The sequence below is a fragment of the Lynx rufus genome, unplaced genomic scaffold (assembly GCF_022079265.1).
Source record: "Lynx rufus isolate CCGP_SWC_20201006 ecotype Redwood Valley unplaced genomic scaffold, mLynRuf1.p SCAF_3, whole genome shotgun sequence".
In the NCBI taxonomy this organism is placed as follows: domain Eukaryota; kingdom Metazoa; phylum Chordata; class Mammalia; order Carnivora; family Felidae; genus Lynx; species Lynx rufus.
The window spans coordinates 4,845,679-4,854,161 of NW_025814845.1; the positions used below are offsets into that span (position 1 = coordinate 4,845,679).

The following is an 8,483-nucleotide window of genomic DNA, read 5'->3' on the forward strand; positions in this document are numbered from 1 at the left end:
GAATGTTTTAAATCTAAATATATTTCTTCCTTTAAAGAAAATGCGGGCTCCTCGGTCCTCCAGGGATTTAAGGAGTCTCCACCTTGGGCCATCTGCTCACTGCAGGTGGGGAATCATGGCTGCAAATCTGGGATCTGCCTCCCTCGTTCTGGGGATCTAAGAAAAGTTGCCTCAATTCCAGACCTCAGTTTCCTTAAATATAAAAAAAAAAAAAAAAATGAAGATGCTAAGAGCTCTCCGGCTCCCTTGAAGGGCTGGGTGCAGGAAAAACAACAACAACCAAAAAACAAAAAACAAAGGAGAATATGGGTATTATCACTCTACATAGAAGTACGGAATTATCAGTGTCATGATTTTCTTTTTTTTTCCCCATTTTTTTTATTCTTTTTAAATCTTTTTTTCATTCTTTGTATGCCAGAACGCTTTGGAACAGCCCAGATCTGTTCAGCAAAGGGTTCCTGTTAACCCGCTATTCACCTGGGCTGACCACATTAGGAATCCCTAACTTGGACAAATGACTCAACGAGGGCTTGGGGGTCTATACAAAGGGTGACTCCGTTTTATCATCCTTCTTTGGCTTTTCTCTCCATGCCGCTCTCTCTTTCCTTAAATATTTCTTGCCCAAGAAGCCTTGCCTAGTTCCCCCGGAAAGAAATGTTGCCTCTTGTTTCTTTTCTGAGCAACCACTTGGAACCAGTAACACTGTTCTAGGAGCTGGTGGGAGAAACATGCCTGCATGCCAGATGTCTGCCCCCCTGGGGCACATGTTCTGATGGGGAGTCACAGAATAAAGCAAGAGAGCCTGAGAAGTTAACACGATGACTCCAGATAAACATTATTGCTACAAAATCATGCTATGAGAGAAAAGGGCTGCAATGAAAGAAATCAACACATTGATTGGAGGGAGGTATTCTCCAGGAAAGGTGTGTCAAGGACCCAGGCAAAGCCCCAAGCACTATGCATTTACCCCTCCTGTGTAAAAACACGCTAATTGATCTGACTGCCACACTCACTCTAAGTTCCTTAAGAGTAAGATCTATTTTTTAATCTTCTACACTACAGTCAACATCAAAGCCCAGGGTAAATTTGGCAGAGTACGTATCAGAGTTTCAAAGGGCACAAGTACCTTTCACACATAGAAACAATTTTTAAAATACCTCATTTTGCGGGCACCTGAGTGGCTCAGTTCAGCGCGCAGAGCCTGCCTCTTTTCTTCTGTTCCCTTCTCTCTCTCCCTTCCCGGCTCATGCTCTCTCTCTGCATCCTCTGTTCCCTTCTCTCTCTGCCCCTCCCTTGCCCATGCTCTCTCGCTCAAAAAGAAACATTAAACAAAATTAAAATACTTCGTTTTTGTGATACAAAATGAACTTTCAGAAGGACACAAAATGTCATTGCCAGGTAAAGAAATTAAAGGTTCAAAAAAATCTTCACTGATGGTGGGGTCCTGGCTTCAACCAGGCAGAGAAGCAGAGACAGAAAGGGTTCCTAGCACAGATCAGATGCTTGATTACAAAGGTACTGAATGCCAGAGTTCCAAGTGCCAAACCTCAATAGTTAAGGCGGACGTCCCACAATGCTTGCTCACTTTAGTTACCTACTCTTCTGTGATCATTTATTAATGTCTTCCACGCTGGTCTCCAATTTCTTTGAGGACTAGTCCTTGATGGGTTTTGTTCATTAATGGATTCCAGCACTTACTCCAGTGTCTGGCACCCGATAGACACTCAACAAATGGACTCAATAGTCGATTTCATTAAAATTAACAGTATAGTCTGGGGCGCCTGGGTGGCTCAGTTGGTTAAGCGTCTGACTTCTGCTCAGGTCACGATCTTAAGTTCCGGCCCCAAGTCAGGCTCTGTGCTGACAGCTCAGACCCTGGAGCCTGCTTCGGATTCTGTGTCTCCCAATCTCTATCTGACCCCTCCTCTGCTCTCTCTCTCTCTCTCTCTCTCTCTCAAAAATAAACATTATTATTATTTAAAGAGTACAGTCTGTTATCAGGGGTTTACCTGCAACAGCAACTCCGAGAATACGATCAAGGGTCTAAACTCCCACACCAACAATCTTTTATGTCAGATTATGACATTTCACTTTGATTACATTGAGTCAGAGACTGAACTTTGAGATCCCTGGCTACTGGCCTAAGGTATCAGCCTAGCACTCTGGCTTTTCATATGGCCTTCTCCTGATTTCTCCTTAGCATATCACTATCCAAAGGAGGACAGATTATCATCCATCTTGCTTTAATCTGTCCTGTCCCCTGGAAGGTAAGTGCAAGGTCAAGGATTTCCACCTGTGTTATTCCCTCCTGTGCCACCAGTGAGTAGTGCAATCCTCGGTCCATGGCTGGAAGTCAGTACACGTGTGTTAAAGGTCTAAATGTGATCGCTGTAACTGCCTCTTAGGACAGGGAACAGGAACCGCCAAGCAAACGCTCCATGAACAAGAAGGGTAACTCACTGGAATGCTGTCTACACAGCACGCCCGATAACACCTTTGCTTCAACGTTCTGGGTAACTGATTGTACATAGTCTCATAATCCAACCGATTTCTTCTCTCTGCCCAGAAACCAGAGGCCATACACTGGAGGCCTGTGTGGCAGACAGAAAGTCTACTTACAGAAGTGCTCTGTTTGACCCACATGGTATTATTTTTTTAAAAAATCGACTCAACTGCGGGTACTTAAAACTCAGTAGATTCCTTGCAAAATGGTGAGCTTACAGCTCTCGGAAAAAAAAAAAAAAAGTCAGATGTGGCTGGACAGGGCCACAGGTCCTGGCCACCCCGATGTTGGGGCTGAGCTCCAGTGCCCAAACCCCACACTTCTCAACCAGGCACCGGCTAAGGCCTGTTTCACTCAGGCTGGTACTGGCCTGGCCTCGGAAGGCATTTGAATGTACGACCCCTGCTGGAAAGCTACCAAAAAGCAGGCAACATGGAGGAAAAAAAAAAAAAGTAAAGAAAAGATGCCAACTGGGATCTATTTCCATTATGTTCAAGCTATTCCTCGGAAGAATAATGTATTCATTTTTCTAGAACTCTGGTGGTACCACATAACCATTGACAAACTATGGCCCAGTAAATATTATTCTAACGGCCTGAAAAAGCTATGAGCTTAATTCCCTGTGGGGAGAGGAAGCTGAGAACGCTTCATGCCGGAGGCAGGCCTGAAGACGGATCGGGAGAGGCTGCACAAGAGCTGGTTACGATTGCGGCTAGCTCAGAAAAAGGAGCTTCCTTGAAGACTAAGGGTTACCTCCAGGAATTGATGAGAAGCTGAGAAGCTAAAAAGCCAGGCTTGGAAAAAGAGAAGGAAGGCACCTGGGTACCAGGGAACATGTCAGGGTCATGCCATGGGAACAGCACCTCTGGGAAATCCTGAAATCTCCCGCTGCTGCTGACGCCACTTGATTCATGACTCACGGTGGTAAATGAACACTTAGCTGTCCTGACGTCCCTTAGCAAGTCCCTCAAGATGCCAGGTCCCAGGTGGGATCCTCCAATCGAGCCTCCGTTCAGGGCCCAGAGAGATGGACAAGGAGAAAGAGTGCCCCACCTCCCACTGACAAGTCCCTCCAGGGGCACCTTCCAAAATGCAAAAGTCCACTGTGGGGTAGGAGGATCTTAGGTGGTGATGGGAGGGATGGGGCAATACGATCAGTGCAGCGGCACAGAATGAGAACAGACAGACCCGAACTCCAATCTGGAATCTTCTGTACCTTCAAGAAAACCAGTTAACTTTTCTTCTGATCTACACATTCCAAATCTCTAAAATAGAAATCATGCCATCTGTCTGTGCACAACACAGGGTTGCTGTGGAGATTCCGTCCAATCGTTCATTCAAAACTACTTGTCGAGCCATTTATTAAGTGACCAGGCACTTAGCTAGGTCCCGGGGACAAATCTGGAACACCCACAATGCAACAGAGACCCAGTGCTTTATGCTGATGACAGATTTAGACAAGGGAGACCCAGCTCCGGTCCTGAAATTGATCATGTATTACTCTGCCCCAACTGATGCACTCATCTGCAACTCTTCTCCTTTTCTGATTAATCAATTTCAGCTCCCTTCCTCGAAATATACATACATACATACATAGGTTAAGATACAAAATCCATTAAGTTAACTCTTAAAAAATACTCTAAAAAATGTAACTCTGACCCTGAAAACAAGAAACTAACGGTTCTGAGGAGCAGGGAGGCCTGGTGCTGACGAATTTTAGGTGATCACAAGGAGATACCGGCCCATTATATGAAATCCTCTCCCCCATTTAACCTTTAGCATATGTAATTGACACAGGCATTAGCAATCTGTAATTAACATTAAAACAGACCAAATGAAATTTGCAGGAAATACGTGGTAAGTAGCCCTGAACATTTTTCACCCTTGTTTCACAATTGCCAAATGCTCTGCACATACGTTTTCTCACTTTCTCATAAAAAATCTTTCAGCCTCTTATTTTTCAGAGGAAGACTTCAAGGCTCCGAGGGAAAGCTAATTTGCTTAGGGCCTGGGGCAAGAGGCGGCCTGCAAATCCCACTAGCACACTCACCACTCTCCCCACTTAGAAAAGGGCAGCTTCAGTAGGAAGCACTGGTTCATTGGTGGAGTCCAAAGAAGATACACCAAAATCACAGAGGACAACTTGGTCTATTCCAACGCCCACTGAAAAGTTACTGCATTTGCTACATAGCAGCTAGAGCATTACAACTCTCCAGCTTTGTCTTCACCCCTCCAAGACTGTCTCTCAGAACAGGGATCCTGGCTTAGAGACATGCCCCGGAGCCTGCTGTCTGAGCCCTGACCCTGGGACAGGCTCACCTACAGGATATCAATACGTTGTAGTGTTCTTCTCTCCAGTCTCTAGGCTCAACAGAGAGAACACGACTCACGACTCATTACTCAAGGTGGGTGTGTGTTACCCTGGGTAGATGCCCTGGCAGGGGAAAGGCAGTGTGCACGGATCAAGCAATTCTACATCAGCCCGGTACTTCCAGCCCCTTCCGGTCACTATCAGATGCTAATTCAAGGTAAGAAAAGCTTCCACATTGCTTTTCCCTTCAAAGAGCTCTCTCGGGGCTTTTCCAGTAAGGAACTTTCTTCTTTTGACAACGAAAGCACACGCCTCAACTGTATTGGGGAGTCCAAGCAAAGGGTTCCTAAGCATCTACACAGTGCAAAGCACTGCTTTGGACTGGAGGACTTGTGGCTTCATACTAGGGGTACCAACAACAGAGCTTCGAGCCCTGGGATTTTCCCAATCCCATTTGCAAGTTCAAGGTACCACTTTCTCATCAGCTTCCCAAGCAAACAAAACAAAACAAAAATCCAAACCTCCCATTTTAAAGCTACAGTGCACCATACACCAGGCAGCTTGGGCCAATCCTCACTCAATGCTGCTGTCCTAATTAACTGCGAGGACTTAGGAATGCTTAGTCACGAAGTTGTGAATCCCAGATCCCCATCAACACGGGCTGAGAGTTAGAGGGACCCACTGGAGCCCAGAAAGGCTCCTTGAAAAGCTGATCTTTCTCTTCTAGTTCTGGGGAAAACCTTATGTAACACAGTGGTCCATTTGAACATGTTACTTCTGCAATCTTATGGAAGTAAAAGAATGTAAGCCCTGGAAATGCAAAGAATAACGCGAGGATTTGCAGTTGAAGCGTCCATCTCCCGGAATTTCACGAGGTCAGGCTTTTCTAGTTGCACCCAATCTTGCTGAAAACAAGAGTATTTCCAAACGCCAAAGGATGGGCTTTCTAAACACAGGGAGACAGAAGTTAGGTTATGTCCCTTCCTCCCCCACCCCTTTTTAAGACGGAATTCCTGGAATTAACCCTTGAGTGGAAGTTGGTAATTGCCTTTCAATGAAATCGGGTGAGATGTGGCTGCAAAGCGAGAACGCAAGAGTTAGGACCCAAAGGATCCTGCGTGCGCCCGGGCTGCAGCCACGAAAGCCAGCCAAACGACGGCGCCCGGACGCAGGGACTCCTCCCGGGACCGGCTCCCGTGGCGGGCGGCGGGCGGCGCAGCCGAGCCGGTGGTGCCCGGGTTCCGAGAGAGCTCTGGCTGCGGGAGGAGGAGCGGATACTCTCCATCCTCACTTGGCTGTTCCTCGCGGCTGCTCCCTGCCAGCAGGGTACCGCTTCTGGGCGCGCAGTGCGAAGAGAATGGATTTGGAGTCGCCTCCCCAGAATCCCCCCAAAAGCACCTTCCTGCAAGTAGTGGCTAAAAATAGCCGGCGGATAACGCTGGGGGAGGAGCGAGACGCGCGCAAGGCAAGGCGAAGCGAGGCAAGGCTACGTCTTGTCCTGCACAGTGGAGGGCGGAGGAGAGATGCAACCCAGCTCCCGAGAGAGGGGCCTGGGTGCACGAAGAAGCGGGGACGCCCGCCAGCGAAGGGGGTGAAATGGAAGACGCACAGCGCCGGCAAACAACCGCGCAGCCAAGCGCACCCCCCACCCCGAGCCTTGCAACCCCGCTCCAGCTCCCGCCCGCTTCTCCATCCTATGCCCGGCTCTGGAAGCCGGCCCTCCGGCTCCCGGGACAGGCTGGGGCCAGAAGGGGGAGCAGCGCGCAGTCCGCCGGCTGGCTCAGAGAGCGCACCTGGAGATGTCAGGCTCGCCTAGTTGTGCCCCCGGTTCCGAGAGGCGGTCTTGTGCGCTCCCATCGCGGGTGGGCGCCCCGCCTCCCCCCACCCTCATCTGCCGCCACCACCCAAGGTGGTGCTCGAAATAGAAACAGAAGCAGAAAAAAATCGGTGAAAAGTACTATGAAAAAGCAGGACGGTGTAGAACTGGCATTCGGGAAAGAGATTACCTATGGTCCATCGCCTTAATCTCTCTCCGCCGGAACATCCCCGCCCCTTGGGAGATGTCCCGTGTCTCCTCCACTCCATCCAAATGCAAAGGCAAGGCAGACCTAGGTTTCCCCACCCGGGGTGCTCTCTCCACCGACTGACTTTTGCTGACTGTATCCCTGCCCCAGTTCCCGGCCAGAGTGGTACCCGGGCTTTGCTGCGCGCTGCGCTCCGGCCGCCCGGAGCCGTCCCAGGGAGATGCGCTGGGCAGGAACTAGCCCCCTGGCTCTGCTGGGGGAGGATCCAATCCACAAAGTCAAAAACCCGAAAACCTGCCCATAAGGGAAAAAAAAAAAAAAGTCCCTCGGGATTTGCAGAGCTGAGAGGGCAAGGCAGGAGGTGAGAAGGATGAGAAAACCCCGGATCTCTCCTTCCCTGTTCCCCCAAATCCACTCCACTTGCTCCAGCCTCGACTCACCTTGGGCTCTGCGCTCGCCCTTAATCCGGGACGCCGGTGAGGGCACCCCGACGGCCCCAAGTCTTGCCACTCCCCAGCCTGGGAGGCCCCCGCCACAGGCGCGCGGCACTCACCTGAGCTGCGCCGCGGTCCAGCCGGTCCGGCGCCCGAAGTCGGCTCTCGGGCTGGGCCATGGGCAGCGCCGCGGAGCACCGGCGGCCGGCGGAGCGAGCCGGGAGGGCGGGGGGCGCCTCGGGGCAGGCGGACGAGGCTGGGGCGCAGGCACCCACGGAGATCCAGCAGAGACGGCGGCTGGTAGCTGCCGGCGCGCCGGGGACTTTGCAGGCGGGAGGCTCGGCGATCAGTCCCGCGGAGGGGAGGAGCGGGAGGAGGAGCAGGAGCAGGAGGAGGGGACGGAGGAGGCCGGGCCCTGAGGGAGAGCGCGTTGGGCAGAGGAGGATCGCGAGCGCCCACTGCTGCCCGGCCCGCTCCGGTGCTGCCCCGAGTCGGGCCCGCTCCGAGCGGCCGCGCCGGGTTCTCGCCTCCCGCCGACCGGCAGCGGACAAGTGCATCAGGCCCCGCGGCGCGGCGGCTCCTCGGGTTTCAGTCCAGAGGGAGGGGACCCGCGCGGCCCGGAGGGTGGGGTCGGCTGTGGATTGGGTGACGCTGCCTGCGCCGCAAACCTGGGACGTCCCGTCCACGCCCTCTCCCCCGCCGGGAAAGGCTAGGTCCGAACTCCAGCCTCCCTCCCCCCTTTTTCTGCACCCTCCAGCTCGGCACGGCCCCGGGGTCGGCGCCCCTCCCACGTGCGTCTGCACCCCCAGTTTCCTCCCTGGCAGGTGACCCACCTTAGGCCCCGCTTGCGCCGCCCTGGAGGCGGAGGGGGCCCTCCCCGGGAGCTCGCACCGCCTCCCGGCCGGGACGCCAGCGACCCGGGAGCCCCAGCCGGCGCGGGAATCCGCGCCCGGAGCCGGCTCGGTTGCGCGTCCGGGAGTGGATGCGGATTTCCCGGGAGAGCGCGGAGAATTCACCTCTGCTTTTGCTGGCACCCCAGGGTTGCAAACGTCTGCTCGGAAGTCGAGCAGGGATTCTCTGTCCCCTCCCCAGATCCAGTAGCTGGAGGTTTGGGGTGAGAATTCCACCAGCATCTCAGTAGTTCAACTTCGGAGTTACGGTTTCGAGGGGTGTGGGGCTGGGGTCCCCTTGCGGAGGCTGGATCGCCTCCC

At 52.4% G+C, this 8,483-nt stretch overlaps 1 protein-coding gene across 1 annotated transcript in view; it reads right to left on the reverse strand.

Moving 5' to 3' along the window:
* The window catches only part of HS3ST1 (heparan sulfate-glucosamine 3-sulfotransferase 1), a 29,268-nt gene extending 21,685 nt beyond the window's left edge, over positions 1 to 7,583 (reverse strand). Inside the window, exon 1 of the mRNA XM_047091605.1 lies at positions 7,392 to 7,583. The gene's annotated coding sequence lies outside the window, so the exon portion shown is untranslated. The remainder of the gene's footprint in view (positions 1 to 7,391) is intronic.
* Positions 7,584 to 8,483: the final 900 nt, after the last annotated feature.